General features: G+C 36.4%; 1 protein-coding gene across 5 annotated transcripts in view; it reads right to left on the bottom strand.

Annotated features, from left to right (window-relative positions):
- The window catches only part of PPM1B (protein phosphatase, Mg2+/Mn2+ dependent, 1B), a 92,311-nt gene that overhangs the window by 69,086 nt on the left and 6,454 nt on the right, over positions 1-16,771 (bottom strand). For 2 of the 5 annotated variants that reach the window (XM_008583152.1, XM_008583155.1), the window contains exon 1: positions 14,258-14,355. The exons of the other annotated variants lie outside the window; for them this stretch is intronic. The gene's annotated coding sequence lies outside the window, so the exon portion shown is untranslated. Of the gene's footprint in view, positions 1-14,257; positions 14,356-16,771 lie in introns of those variants that run through there. 5 annotated transcript variants of the gene reach the window in all.

Genomic DNA, 16,771 nt, shown 5'->3' with positions numbered 1-16,771 from the left:
GATGGACCTTGAGAGAATTATATTAAGTGAAACGAGTCAGGCAGAGAAAAAGAAATACCACATGTTCTCACTTATTGGTGGGAGCTAAAAATAAATAAATAAATTCACTCACACACACAAAAAAACCGGGGGTGGGGGGGGAGAAGACTTAACAACTACAACTCCTTGAAGTTGTTAAGACAAGCAAACAGAAAGGACATTGTTGGGTGGGAGGGGGGTTAGGGAGGAGGGAGGGGGGTTTCGGTAATGGGCCACAATAATCAACCTCATTGTATATCGACATAATTAAATTTAAAAAAAAAAGTCAAAGTGGAAAAAAATATATATATATTGTAGTATTGCCTGGCTCAAAAAAATATGTATAGTTTCATATGAAACTATCTTTACTAACCTCTATAGACTACTCACTTAATACGTCATTTAAGGTTAAAACAATCTTATTTTTTTTCCCCACCCTCCCCCTTATTTTCTTGTGTTTCATTACAAAATACGAAGTTTCTCTGAATTTAAATAAATCAGTTCTGAAAACAATGAAATGACTTTTTTTTACCATTTTTATTTTTATTTTTTTTATTAAATCATAATTGATTATACATATTTTGGGGATTCAATGTTGACAGGTTGATCAAATCAATATTACTAGTATGTATATTGTAACAAATTGTACCTATTCTTTATGCCCCTTTTCCAATCTCTCCCTATCTCCCTCTGAAATGACATTTAAAAATGAAATCTAATGCAGAACAAATTTAAAGGAAACACTTGCTGAAAACAAATAGTAATAATAGAATCCAAAACAGCAGTACTGATATGCTATGTTCGAACTAGCCAGAATACTAAAAATAAGTAATTCAAGTGGGGGGCGGGGTCCAGAAAACAACATACAACTTAATTAATTTTATGCTGTGGCATCTAGCCCTAGATCCCTGGCTGAACACCCTAAACTTTTAAACACTTTACTTTCAGGCGAGAATTGTTGACCTTCCTGAGTCATATGACCCAGGTTTCATCAAGTCTGGAAAATAATAATGTGTCTCCTCAACCCACTCTATTCTATTTATTTACAGTTAAAAAGCAAGGACTCCTGAGCCAGACTGCCTGGATTTGAATCCCAGATTTGAATTTGTTACATATATGCTAGGTGACAGACAAGTTTTTTCATCTTTCCTTTGCTTCACTTTCTATAAAATGGGGGAAATAATACCTACCGTGAGAGAGTTATTATGAAAATTTTAAAAGCTCACACACATGAAATGTTTAGAACAGTACCTTTCTATTTTTAAATTTTAAATGAGGCAACATATTCTACTAAGGGTTATCAAGAAATGTTCCTATGATTTAGCCAAGTGCTCTTCACTACCAGCCTGTTGCTAGACACAATACTTAAATTAACAGCTTTTATTATTATAATATACTGCTAAAATAAATGACAGTAGTAATAAAATCTATAATCAGCTCATGCTCAAAGAGATGCTTGAAAAGTCACATACTACCAACACCAATCCAGGGCCTTAAAGAACATAAGAACATATCCATTCACAAATATATGCATCAAATCCTAAATACTACTGCCAACTGCTTGAATGAGAAGCAAAGGAACATCCCCTCATCAGTAAACTCAGAAACAGAACATTTGGCTCTTACCCTTTCTTCCAATTCTTAATGCAGTCAGAATTAAATCAAAAGTCCCCTCTTCTTCCAAATCAATTCTGATCAAGTGGCATTTGCTTAAGATTTTGGAAATGACAACTGATACGGAGTTCAAAGGGCGTTGAGTAATTGTTAAATAATTGTTAAATTAATATTTTACAGTTTTAGTTATAATAGTTGAATAACTAGGCTAGCTCCGAAAGCAGAGATGTCACTGATGGGAATAGTATGGGCGGACTATTCCCCAAGAATCCCCCAAAAGCTGGAAAATAGCTCTAAATTAGAGTGCGATTATGCAAACTAATCAATTCAGTAAGTCACAGATTTTATGAAATTAATTTATAAGTGAGACATGCCAGATGAGAATAATTTAGATTTTCTTGTCCTAACTCAAAAGCATAGCTAGAAATTTCAAATTTGAGGCAATAGTGCCACTTTTTAATCCCTCCCTAAGCCCTTAAATAAAAAAAACACAGGCCATAAAACGGAAATAGCTTTGTTGACAGTGGTGTTTTGCTTTAGCTGCGAATTTAATCTAAGGAAAAATATGTCACTGTTTGGATATGTACAGTGGTTCTAAAAATTAGACTACATGAAGATCTGAATTGTGAAGAATATGTATTCAGGCTATATCAAAAACCAAAGGTTATCACTTACTAAATTTTAAATTAGCAGTTCTCAACATAGCTATCATACAAAAGAGGAATTGATTTAACATCACCTGTGTAGCATGTTTAAATTCTAGAAGAGTATATGTGCCTAGCTTTTTAATTATATGCATATAATAAAACTACAAGAATACAACTATAGGCAGAAACATGGATGAATCTCATTAACAATGACGAAAGAAACTAGATATCAAAAAGTTCATAATGTATGATTCCATTTAAATAAAATGTAAAAACAGGCAAAACTAATATATGGGGTTAGAAATCAGGAAAGCATAAACTGCATACAACAATTAGAATTCCTGTGAAACCCAGTTATATTAGTCTTCATTAGCACAGTAACAATATCTAGGGGCAGATCTAGTAAGTATCATAATTCTGAAGTAGTGATGAGTTCAACAATATTTTGAGATACCTACAACTATAATGATATGGAAATATCTGCTTGCTTTCTTTTTGTGTGTGACCAGTAAGGGGATCGCAACGCTCGGCTTGGTGTCGCCCGCACCACGCTCAGCCAGTGAGCGCACCGGCCATCCATATATAGGATCTGAACCCATGGCCTCGGCACTCCCAGCGCCGCTGCACTCCCAGCACCGCACTCTCCCGAGTGAGCCACAGGGTCGGTCCTGGAAATATCTGCTTTCTAAAGTAAACAAGTCCAAAAGTATTGATATCCTACTGTGATTTGGTCCTACACTGATAATTGAAGAAAATGCTAAATTTCAGTTAGAGATTAGTGAAAATGAAAACACAATTCCGGGCCGGCCTGTGGCTCACTCGGTAGAGTGCGGTGCTGATAACACCAAGGCCACGGGTTTGGATCCTATATAGGGATGGCCGGTTTGCTCACTGGCTGAGCGTGGTGCTGACAACACCAAGCTATGCCTTTCATTGTATTTAAATGATAAAGAAGCTGTGGGCTGTGGTGAGGACACAGGCCTTTTGGCTTTCTTTGGTTCTAGGTCATTCAGGCCTACCTAGCTTATGTAAAACTTATCAGTAGCCAGCTGCACTTAATTCAAATGTCCAACCAGTAATTACCTATTATTTTGTCTTTGTCCTACTCTACACAGATATTTGCTTCCAAAACCACATGGGAAAAATATTCAAGGTCAGAATATGGCTATTCTTCACTGCAATGGCCTGATTTCATCATACAAGGGCACTTCAAAATGTTCGTGCAAAAATAGAATTAACAGATGATATGAATCTTTCCATTAACTTTTTGAAGTACTTTTATATTACCTGGCAGGAAGTACAGTAGAGTGGTTAGGAACATGCACATGGAGAGAATTCAAAGACGGTAGTGGGGGGGAGCAGTTTTTTATATCGTCACGAAAACAGATAAAGACATTTACTGCATCTAAGCAACAAAGGTATCATCCCCCCATAAAACACCAACCACTATAATATCCGAGTGGTATAAGCCTTTGTGCAAAAAGAAGAAGGAAAGTAAACAAGCTTCTGAAGATCCTGAGATGAGAGAAACCCCAAAATCAATAGCTACTCACTGGAAAGTTTGACAGGAAAATCTAATAACAGCCAAAACTGTGAGGGGATTCTGCAAGATCCAATCAAGGAGTTAGTGCAAGGGGACAACAATATAATAAGGTCTGATAGTGCCAAAGCAATGTAGGTCCTATAAACTCTGAAAACAAACAAAACCTCCCTTGCTAGACAAAGCTCTACACTAAAGAAAGACTGCTAGGAAGAGAATCAAAATTGCAAAAGACAGCAGCACCCACCCCACTCTTAAAATTCGGGAAACCTACTTCTCCATAAAAATGAGCACCAAGGGCCGGCCCGGTGGCGCACTGCTACAGTGCGCCGCTTGGGAAGCGCGGTGGCGCTCCCGCCGAGGGTTCGGATCCCACATACAGACCGGCAGCTCACTGGCTGAGCGAGGTGCAGGAGCAACACCGAGGGTTGCGATCCCGTAGCCGGTCCCGGTCCGGTCCGGGCGCGACACTGAGGGTTGCGATCCGTTGCCGCTCACGAAAAAAGACAAAAAGGAAAAAAAAAAAATGAGCACCAAAAAATATCACGGTCCCGTTCTATACAAAGGAATTTTAGCAAAAAAGAAAACAAGGAAAAATAAAGTCCCTAGAGTCAAAGAAAGCACACCAGGAAAAAGTGCCTACTAAACCAAGGAAACCTCTAACTTCTTTCTAAAAAGTAATGTCTTATGAGAAAGAAAAGATGGAAAGAAAGAAAATTTTGAAAGTCAAAATGAAAAAAAGATGAAAAGAATTTGAGGAAAAGAGATTGATATAAAAGATGGACAAAAAAGACTATGTAAATTTAACAGAAGTTCACCCAAAAAGGAAACCAAAGCAATCTGACAGAACAAATGCTAGAAACCACAAATCAAGAAAACTTTCCTGAAATAAAACAACTTGGAACTACATACTGAAAGGGCATACCATGTGTCGAGGAAAAATTGACCTAAGACTTGTTTTAGTTAAACTACTGAATTTGAAAAGGAAAAAGGAAAAAATCCTTTCAGCATTCAGGCAAAAAGCCCAGTCACATACATGGGAAAGAAAATCAGATTGCCATCAAACTGACAGCGGTGCTCTATGCCAGAGAACAATGATATTTAACATACGCAATGAAAGAAAATATTTGTCACAGATTTTACATCCAGCAAAACTGACTTTGAAGTATAAAGGGTATAAATTAACTATTACGAACATACACTCGGTGATAGAGTTTGGATGAATCGTCCCCCCAAAACTCAGGCGGAAATCTGATCCCCAATGTGACAGTGTTGGAAGCTGTTTGAGTCATGGGGGCAGATCCCTAATGAATGGATTAATGCTCTCCCTGGTGGAGGGGGCCAGAGCGAGATCTCGCTCTATTAGTTCCCGTAAGCGCTGGTTGTTAAAAGACCCTGGCACCTCTGCTCTCTCTCTTGCTTCCTCTCGCCATGTGATCTGCTTGTACTGCTGCCTGCCTGCCATTTTCCATCATGAGTAGAAGCAGCCGGAGGTCTGCACCAGATGCAGCTGTCCAGAATCGTGAGCCAAACGAAACCTCTTTTCTATATAAATTACCCAATCTCAGGTATTTCTGTTATAGCAACACAAATGGACTAATACACTAGGAATACTTCCCATGAGGCCTTCCAGTGGAACCTGATGTAAGATAATGACATGAGGCCAGGTGGGCAGCTAGGATGTCAGGAGTGAGGATAAGAAAGACAGGACAAGCACTGAGGGTAAGAGCCAGAGTTTTGGATGAAACCCTAACCCTTCGGAATGACAGAAAGCTTACTTCCAACGGCCAGCATGGCCTTTAGCTCAGAACGCATGCCTGCCAACATGAGATGTCAAAAGCTAAGAAGTGCCAGATTCTTTGGTATCAAAGATCCATTTATTGTGGGTCACAGAATCAGCAAAAATCTCAAATTATGCCCTTCTCTTTCAAATCACCACCCTCCCTCTCAAGGCTTTTCTTTTTTTTAACATCAAAAAAAAAAAAAAGAAGTATGAACATTAGCACAAAATAGACTTCAACTGCCAGCTCAACCACTTGTAAGTGTGAGGCTGGCCTAATCACTTCATTTCTCAAAAGATTTGATGTTTTGTCTTGAAAATAGGAGTAATAAAAGCACCTACATCACAAAGTTGTAGTAACTGAATAAGTAACTGCTTAGATAAGTGCCATGCATAAAATGCCTTAAAAGTAATAGCTATCATTACCATTATAATTCATAAATCATACCCTAATCTACCATAACCAGCCAAATACATAAATAAAACCAGACATATTCAAAAAGCCAAAAAAATTACAGTTATGTCCCAGTTTATATATGTCCATATATAAACTGACAGAGGAGAAAATATCTGATGTTTAGAATGATTATCCTAGTAACATTTTGAGCCCTCAGGTTTTTTCAATTAGACTCAATTATATTTAAATATTCTTTGAAATTCTTTTTCATTTTGGAAATCCATTCAATGACTTCTGAAACCAGAAAACCAGGGAAAAAAAACTTAACTATTATTAGATTTTAGTTGACTATATATATACACACTTCCTTACTGCATTTATACAAATTACCTTGTGTATACGCCCCTGTCAGAAACATTAAGGAGTATCACTAGTATTAGACACCTTTACTGCGAAAAAGATTGATTCACTAGGAAAACCTCACATTATTACATGTGTGCTCAATCCATGAAGTTCCATTCTGCTGTTCACCTTGTCCCTGCTGCTGAAGATACCTGTTTTTTAACATATAATAAAATGCACCCATTTTACATAGACAGTGATGAATTCTAACAAACATATACCTTGTATAACCACCACAAAATAAAGATAGAGAACGTTCCCATCACTCCAAAAGTTCCTCTTGTCCCTGTGAAGTCAACTCCCGATCCTCTCCAGACTTAGACAACCACTGATGTGCGTTGTCAGTAGTTTTGTCTTCTCTAGAATTTCATTTAAATGGAATCATACAGCACCTACTCCTTTGTGTCTGGTTTCTTTCACTTAGTATAATGTCTCTGAGATCCATCCATGTTGTGTTTATCATTAGTTTCTTCCTTTCTACTGCTTCCATGGCTCTTTAAAACTTTGGATCCTAATATATTTGTACAAAGACTTGGACAAAGCCTCAAGACAGTAGTGTAGGCCTACAGAATACATCATCAGCTACCTACACATGTCCATTAAAATCTTAAGATTATCAGGTAAAAAAATTCCTTCCCTTGACCATAATACTAAATTTTTTCAGCTAATGTTGCAGAAATCAGAGGAAGTTCATGTTCCCATTTGTATCTGACTACCTAAATGATGAAACAAGGGCTATAGCTACCTTGGTTTTATGCTTGATTGTTTTACTATAAGATTGATTTCAAACACACTGACAGATATCACCTTTTTAACCTCAGCAAAGATGAATGGGAATAAAATAACTGCTCTTCCTACTCCCAACAGTTTTTCAGTTAGCAATGAAAACAAAATAAGTTCAGGGTTACATGGTTTGATTTCTAGCTGTTCTCTGTTCTCTCCCCCAGATAAACAGATCTAGATTAGAAAAAAGCAAATGGGGGGGGGGGACAGACAGCAAATGTTTCATGAGGCTTTTAGAGGAAATTTTATTTATAGGTTTGTCTAGCCCTTTTAGCATTTATGACCAGTTAGCAAAGTGGGACAGAACATGACTCTAATGAACAGTCACAGTCTTGATACCCACAAAAGGGAACTTACTTTACCCTGGAACATTGTTTTAATATGTCTAACATGTCTAGAATATTTCATATAGAGGATGTTTCTCATGATATAACATATAGCCATTTCAGTACCCCAATCACCAATATTCCTGGCAAAACCACTCAAACACTGATGTCCTGATTGGTAGAATTAGCCCATACATCAGTACAGTCTTAAAAAAGAGGATTTGCAAAATAAGGAAGGTACTTTGTGGCACTTCACACTATTGACTCCCACCTTCCCGAAACTCTTTACACTTATGTTTTCAAAACATTCCCCATCATTAGCATTTGTTCTTTTTTTCCTTCAGCCTTCTAAACTAAGAGGGAAGTGGGCCCCCAAAACAATAATTAACCTCCAACCCAAAACATAGTATCTGCCTTTTGATGCATCCTCATTGCCTCAACTTTTACTGCTATACTGACTTTTCAGACGAATTATAGTCTAGGTTTTAAGCATTAAACTAGGCTACATATCTTCAAACATAACTAAAAACTTCATCTCTGAACCCAAACCACCTTCATATCCCAATCTACCTATCTGTATTAACAACAGCATTCTTCTAGAAACCCATGGCAGAAATCAAAAATCTGCTGATATAAATCTAACCAGTATATATTAAGTCACTATGTTCCATCAGTCTTGCTTTTAAATGTCTCTCTTATCCTACCATCCCAATCTTGAGTATCATCACCTAATATATTATCTAACTGCCTCCCAGTTGGTCTACCTGACTTCAATCTCTCCTCCAATACACCCTGCAGACTATCACCAGGTTGATTTCCCTAAAATATATTTTAATTGTTCCAAAAAGATGTAATGGCTTCCTACTCCCCGAAAGACATTAAATACAAAATATCCAATCGGGATTTACTTATCAGGAAATTTCCTCTACAATTTGTCCTCCGTTGGCCCTCCCTACACAGCCCAAGTATATCATGCTCATTTCCACCTCTTAGTCCATTTTTCCTACTTTATTAGTCCATTTTTCCTACTTTATTTATCTCACCAAATCTTTCAAGGTGCCTATGAAATATTTCCTCCTTGACGCCATCTGCAACCCTTCATCTCACCACTCCCATAAAGTCATTCACATTCCTTTCGACATTTTTGCCCTCCTACCCTACCTTGTGACCTTGGCACCTAGCAGGTATAAATAAAAGATACGTTAAGTTAAAAGATACTTCAAGAAAGGATATTTTAGTCAGCTATTCCAATGTTCCCAGAAATATCAAACTGGCAGAGACCTAAAAATCTATTGGAACACCAATTAACCTCTACCATCTACTGTAACATTTATTAAGTACAAGCAGTCCTGATTTCCAGCAATTTTACTTTTGGTGATTCACATTTAAAGCACACAGCCAATTACACCCACTTACTGCAGACAGAGGGCACAGTAATTAATTTCCTGATGATGCACATGAAGTATACTCAACTCCCCTTTTCAGTCTAGCTCTACAGCCCTTTGTGAGAATATCTTAGGCTCTAGGCCAGAATCCACTCAGCCTAGCTCTTCCTACAGGTCCTTAGGCTTAGGATTGAGAAAAGAAGCAGCAAGATTAAGCAGAACAAAGGAAGAAATGTATGGAAGAAATAAACACAAAGGATTTTGTTTACCTTAAGTATAAAGCAATTGCCCTGCCCACCCGCCTATCTCTCCCTCTCCCAAAGCATTCACTTCAAACCAAATACTTTGGGGATTTTTGAACTGCCTTTAGGTGAAAATATTTCATTAGCATCTTTTTATAGACACACTTTATAATTAATCTCTAAAAACTCTTTAAACACAGCTAACAAAAAGAAACACCTGCATTTAACGGCAAAGTAATTCCATACTTATGCCTGTAAGATTATATTTTGTCATTAAAAGAAAACAGAAAAATAGAAAATAGGGCAAATGATAATGGCAAATACCCAAAAGGAGAAATTCAAATGGCCAATAAATACATCAGAATGTTCACTGATACTAATAATAGAAAAATGCAAACTTAGTAAAGGAAATAATAGTTAATAATATGAAAACTAACAGGAAAATGCAAAATTAAAGTCACAATGAAATACCATTTCTTCCCCATTAGATTGAGAGAAAATAAAAGAGAGACTCTCAATACCAAATGTATACAAGAATATAGAGCTGTGCTGTCTAGTACTGTAACCATTAGCCACATGTGGCTAGAAAAAATTTGAAATGTGGCTAATTCAAATTAAGACTCTCAATACCAAATGTATACAAGAATATAGAGCTGTGCTGTCTTGTACTGTAACCATTAGCCACATGTGGCTAGAAAAAATTTGAAATGTGGCTAATTCAAATTAAGATTTGCTGTAAGTGTAAAATACACACTGGATTATTAATATTTAATATAAAAATGCAAAATATCTAATTTTTTATTGTCAACATACTGAAATATTTTGGATAAACTGGATGAAACAAAATACATTATTAAAATTAACTTCACCCATTTCTTTTTGTTAATGTGGTTACTAGAAAATTCTAAATTATATTTACATAGGACAGCACTGTTACAGAGCAACAGAAATTTTATATACCACTGGTATAATAAATTTATATAGCCACTTTGGAGAAAATTTTCGAAATACCTAGGTAGGCTGTAAAATGAAAATAGCCTACAGTCGAGCAGTTATACTCCTAGACATGTCCTAGAGGAACTCTCACACATTTATATAATAAGAAATGTAAGGGGCCGGCCCGGTGGCGCACTGGATAAGTGCGCCGCTTGGGAAGCGCAGCGGCGCTCCCGCCCGAGGGTTCGGATCCCACATACAGACCGGTTCCCGCTCACTGGCTGAGCGAGGCGCGGGAGCAACACCGAGGGTTGCAATCCCGTTGCCGGTCCCCGGTCTGGTGGCCGGGCAACACTGCCCAACATGGTGAGAGGAGCTTCACGGAGGGGGGGGGGGGAAAAAAAAAAAAAAAAAAAAAAGAAATGTAAATTACATTTTAGACCATTGTTTATAATCACAAAATCCAAATGTCCTTCCAAAAGAGACTATGCAAAATGTGCTCACATAATGGAATACTACGTAATACATATGCAACACTATGGAAGAAAGATACAGAACAAAGAACTTTGCAAAAATGTTAAGTGAAAAAAGTAAATTGTATAAAAAGATATTCTATATACAAGCATGTACACAAACTATAAAGTCTCTTAAAACAGTAGTACTATATGCTATTTAGAGATAGATACATATGTATGTAGTATGGAGAGCATATCTATTAGAAGGTAAGCTAGGCACAAAATTCAGAATAACGGGAGAAAGGAGATGGAATCTCAGAAGGTTACAGAGTAGCTGCAACTATACTGGTAATGTTCTATATCCTAAACTAAGCTGAGTGGTAGGTAATTTGGTGTTCAATGTTCTTTATAACTATTTGCATGTGAAATATTTTAATGTTTTTAACATGATTTTATATACCATGTACAGCACTAACTGGGAATACTTTTTGGTTTGGGAGACATAACAAAGCGGTAACTGCGCAATTTTAACCATATTAAAAGCAGTTATCCCTTGAATAACACCAGAGTGCAGGAGAAGTTACATTATCAACACCAACAACATAAACACCAAATATGTAAATACATACTTTTTACCACTACAGTGAGAAAGGGAACAAAAACATACATCCTGATCAGGGGTTAGCAAACTTTTTCTTTAAAGGGCCAGATAAATATTTTTGGCTTTGCAGGGCCATATGGTTCCTGTCATGTACTCAACTGTGCCATAGCAGTGGGAAAGCAGCTTTAGACATATGCAAACAAATGAGTGTGTTCATCTCCCAATAAAACTTTATTTACAAAAATACAAAGTAGGCCAAATTTGGCCAATCGGTCACAGTTTGATGACCCTTGTCTAGATCCATCTGTAAAAAAGAAAAGAGAAAAGCCATGAAGTGAGAGGCGGAAGGGGAAATGGATTTGTACAGTAATAAACTATGCCATGGATTACCTGGTAATCACAAAAGAGAAAATGTTCCTTCTCCATGGAGACATCTAGCAATCACCACCCTTAACCCAGTGATCAAACTTAGCACCACTGAATAGTCCGACAGTGGCATTTTGTGCCTCTTGATGTGACATGCTAAGAAACAGCATCACTTATGGAGTATCCTGGCCAAAATGCTCAATGTGAATTTAAGTCATTGGATCTAATGTAACAGTTTAGTTTTAAACAAGGCCTCAAAGAAACAAATTCTGAATACAGGACATTTTACAAGATAATTGATCTCTTTAAAAAGACAAAGTCATTTTTTTAAAGCGGGTGTTTATAAGAGAATTGAGACACAACAAATGCAATGTAATGCATGATCCTCCAACAGACCTTAGTTTGGAGGGTTAAAAGCTGCACCAGACATTTTGACCCATTTGGGGAAATCTGAATATATACTGGGGATCAGATGATCTCTGGTCATTTATTTTGTTAGCTATGATAAAAATATTGTAGGTATAGAGTAAAATGTCATTTTTTGGAGATTCATCCTTAAGAATTTAGGGGTAAAGTGACTTAATGTCTATTATTTATTTTTAAATGGTTCAGCAAAAGTTATATTTATGTAGATGAAGTAAATACAGCCAACATTATAATGCTTGTGTCCCCCTGAAATTTGTATATTGAAATCCTGAACCTCATTGTGATGGTATTAGAAGGTGGGGCATTTGGGAGGTAATTAGGTCACAGAGCCCTTATGAACTGGATTAGTGAGGTTATAAAAGGGACCCCCAAGAGCTCTCTAGTCCTCCTTTCGCCCTGTGAGGTTACAACCAAAAGACAGCCATCTTCAAACCTGGAGAGGGTCCTCACCAGACACCCAATCTGCCAGCACCTTGATCTAGAACTTCCCAGCCTCCAGAATTATAAGAAATTTCTGCTGTTTATAAGCCACCCAGTCTATGGTATTCCGTTATAGCAGCCTGAACTAAGACAGGCAAAAATACAAAATACTGTTGAATTTAGGTGATGAGTATATAAGTACTCAGTGTACTGTTGCAATGTTATGTAGGATTAAAATTTTTCATAATAAAAAGGCAAAAAATGCAGTATGAGATGATTTTTAGCTTGCTAAATTTTATTTATCACTCTCCCCTCCAAAAAATATTAAAGTACTACTAAGTCTCCCCCAAAGTTCTCAAGGTTACATATAAAAATCTACCCAAAAGAAATTCTCAGAAAGTTCATAACCCTAATGCTTTTCCCTTAAAGCATCTGATTTCCAAAAGTGGACAAGACAAAAATTACAAGATACATTGATTAATTAATACTGCTATTTGACTTTTACTCATTTTAGAAAAATTCCTAATACATGAAATAGCCTGGACAGTTAGCTCAGTTGGTTAGAACATGGTATTATAACACCAGGGGCAAGTGTTTGGACCTCAGTACAGGCCAGCGGCCCAAAAAACCCCAAACAAATATATATATATAAATATATATATATATATATAATAAATATAATTCCTTTATGGCACTTTTACTTTTTACTTTATATAATTAAATGTTCATATACCTGTTTTACTCTCTCTCTCACCCCCCCAGATGGCAGTCTCAAATAATTGTTCCCGAAGTGCCTATGCTGATTATATTGACTGAACAAAAATGAACAGCAGGAAATCTGTATTCATACCTTAAACAAGCATCAAATTCTAGAGAAAAAATGTAAACCTCTTCCTACCCCCTATTTCCCTCCTCTCCCTAAAAGACACTGTTTCTATGGAAAAATTTATTCAGCAAATGTTTATAGAATACAATATAGGTACATGGATAAATCAGCATACAAAACTAACACAATTATTGCCCTATGTAGCTTACACTCTGGTAGAAAATGAGAATCTTAGAACAGAACCCTTGAATTTAGAGTCAGAAGGACCTCAAGATACCATATGGTCCAGCCCTCTGCCTTTACTAAAGTTAAAAAAAAAAAAAAGTTAGATTACAGGTTAAGACTACTAAATCTTAGAAAGAATAAGTAACTCACAAGTCACAGAATCATTAAAAGGTTGAGTGGGAACCTCAAACAGGGTCTTCTGCTGCCCAGTTTAACTAGTCTTTCAGCTTAGCATATATCATGTAGCAGCAGTAATAGTAGTAATAGTAGTAATAGCAATAGAAAGCACTCAATAAAGGTTAGCAATTATAATGTACCAGGCTCTATGCTAACAGCTTTACATGTATTTGGGCTGGCCAGTTAACTCACTTTGGGAGAGTTTGGTGCTGATAACACCAAGGTCAAGGGTTCAGATCCCCATACCAGCCAGCCACCAAAAAAAGTGAAATAAAATAAATAATTTTTAAAAATTAAAAAATTTTTAAAAACCTTTACATGGATTATCTCAACCCAACAATCTTAAGAAATATAAAGAGTACTTCAAAAAGTTCCTGGAAAAATAGAATTGAAAGATAATACAAATCTTACATGGACGTTTTGAAGTACCCTCATACTATCATCAAATGACCTCACTTTACAAGTGAGAAAACCGAAATTTAGAAACATCAAGTAACTTGCTTTAAGTTACCTATCTATGAAGTGGTAGAGCAAGGATTCAAATCCAAGTATCTGACATTAGCATCAATGCTCCCAATCACCATCCCTCCTTTTGGAACTTTTTCCAGAAACATAATCCACTTCAAGTATAAAGACTTAATATACACTTATAAACATACACAAGTAAACAGTGCTAAGCATTCTACATTACCTGAAAGAACAGAGTAGCAACAATTCAGAAATATTTATCTAAATCTGTTGAAGGGGCTGGCCAGTTAGCTCAGCTGGTTAAAGAACGGTACTGGTAACATCAAGGTCCAGGGTTCAATCCCTATACCAACCAGCTGTCAAAAAAAAAAAAAAGTAAATCTGTTGAGAACATGCGTCATTCTCACTGTAAAACAATACCAATGTCATTACCATTTGGCCAACCCCTCTAACCAGCTTTCAAGTATACTCCTGAAATTATTGCTATTTAGCATTTCCCAAACTTTTTTTGGCCAAAATATCTGACAACCAATTAAATATCACACTTATTTTTACCTTGTTAGTTTTCAGTCCTCTTAAAAACACAGGGCCAATGTGATTCCAGCCTGCTCTCTATAATTAACTATTCATCTCTACTCCATTATATTCAAAATATGCCTTATACTTGACTCCATAGTTTGGCCAGGCAATATAAATCCAAACAAAGACAAAAAGGTCCACCTACACGAATTCCCCTCTATAGGGTGGTCATATAGTCTGAAAACACAGATGTTAGTTTAACATATTCTGTGATGTAACATCAATAAACAATATATTAGGTATCCATCTGTGTTTCCAAACTTGGTGGCCACCCTGTATTTAAATAAAAATCAAGTAAGCAAAGGCAGAGGCAGAAAAAGCAACACAAAGCAAGAGCAAAGAAAAACAAATAACTTTAACTAAAGTACAAATCTATCACTGAGAAAAGTATTTTTAATAAAAAGACAGAAGAAGTTGAGGCAGAATAAGAGCAATAAAGCCATCTAAATCATCACTAATCCTTCCAAGCTCTATTACCCTTACAAATTGGAGTTAGAATTTATAAAACAAAAAACAAAGAAAGGGTAGGCTATAACTGAAAGCTATTACATATTTAGCTAAATGTTATCATTTCACATTCACATTTTTATTCAAAACACTCCAGAACAGTTGAATAGAAAGAAATAATCTGTGTCCTTAAGTTTAGGACCATCAACTACCAAAATATTCATAAAATTTTAAATTATATAAACAAAACCAGTTACAAGAGATAATTTAAGAAATTCAAGTAAGGTTGTTTTTGGTTATTTTTGAATCTAAAATACAGGCAACTCAAAGATGGCCAAATGTTGAACAGCTTAATAAACCTGGTCTGAATTACAGCACTAAATTTAATACATTCAAAAAGTTTCAAGTTCTCTTGCACATCAGCATTTTGGTAAAGTAATAAATATAGTTACAAAAATATATTAAAAGTGAAACTGGTACTCTGAAGACTTATTAGGGTGTAATAAAAGAGGTCTCAGGTCATAAAAGGAACTAATGTTCATTTTTTATTGGAGCAACGAAATAAATACAAGTCAATTTGCTTTAAATATATATATATATATATATATATATATATGTATTGATTCCGCTGCAGCAATCAAGATCACATGAAACTCTGAGTCTGACTCACAAGTGACAGGGAAAGACCATCAAGAATTAAATTAAAAACAAAAGACCAAAGATCTCTCATGCTTAAGTGTGCAATGTTTGTGTAAACTCAGAAAGAGACATCTTCACCAAACTGGATCATTACTAGGAAACTACAGAACAGAAAGCAGAAACTAAGCACCTTCTTCACATCTAAGTACAACAGGACAACCTTATGCAGAAATTTACAATGCAGGAAAAACAAAAGCAGGAACTCAAGTAATACACCACAGCTACGGAATTAAGGAAAGCAGTGATAAATACACAGACCAATTTGAGCACAATAAAACAAGAGACAAATTGGTTCCATCAGCCATCTTTTAGAAAAATTGTCAAACAACCAGAGAACAAACATAGCAGTCACAAATCAGTGACAGCATTACCAGACACTATACTCACCTAAGAATAGAAACGGCAAAGGGGTCTTTTTCAAACACAAATGATGACATATATTTTAAAGGTACATCCCAAGTTACTTAAACCAGACTTGCTAAAAGTCCTATTCGCCCTCCTCCCATTATCCCATCTTTTCTCCCATCCTCCTTTCCAGGAACTCATCTCTCCAAGGCTGGACAATAAATAAAAACACCTGAAGCCCCCAGACTTCTCTGACTTCCCTGATGCCTGCCTCTTTACTCTCACTGGGTCATTTTAAAATCTTAAATCAATGTTTTTCTCTCAGGTAGAGCAATATTTCCCCCATCCTCCTTCCTTCCCTTTCCATATTCCAGTTTTTGCCCAATTACAGAAAAACTCTTCTTCCTTTCTTTTTGTTAAAAATAGTAAAGCTCTAATCACAGCTTTTAAGTATAGTGTAGAAAACCATACACCCCAAATTTTCCACTCATTTTCTAAGGCCAGTCACAAAGGGAACACAGCTGTAATGTAAACTGAGGAAGAGTTGTTGTCTATCAGAATGTAAGATTTATGAGGGCAGGGATTTTGTCTGTTTTGTTCAGACTCCATCCTGAAATGGTGCCTTGCATGCAGAAGGCACTCAGTGAAGGGGGGGGGGGGGGTTTAA

The sequence above is a fragment of the Galeopterus variegatus genome, unplaced genomic scaffold, assembly GCF_000696425.1.
Source record: "Galeopterus variegatus unplaced genomic scaffold, G_variegatus-3.0.2 Scaffold2840, whole genome shotgun sequence".
Taxonomy (NCBI): domain Eukaryota; kingdom Metazoa; phylum Chordata; class Mammalia; order Dermoptera; family Cynocephalidae; genus Galeopterus; species Galeopterus variegatus.
Note: the sequence above shows the minus strand (reverse complement) of the source record. Positions and strands in the feature narration are given on the sequence as shown.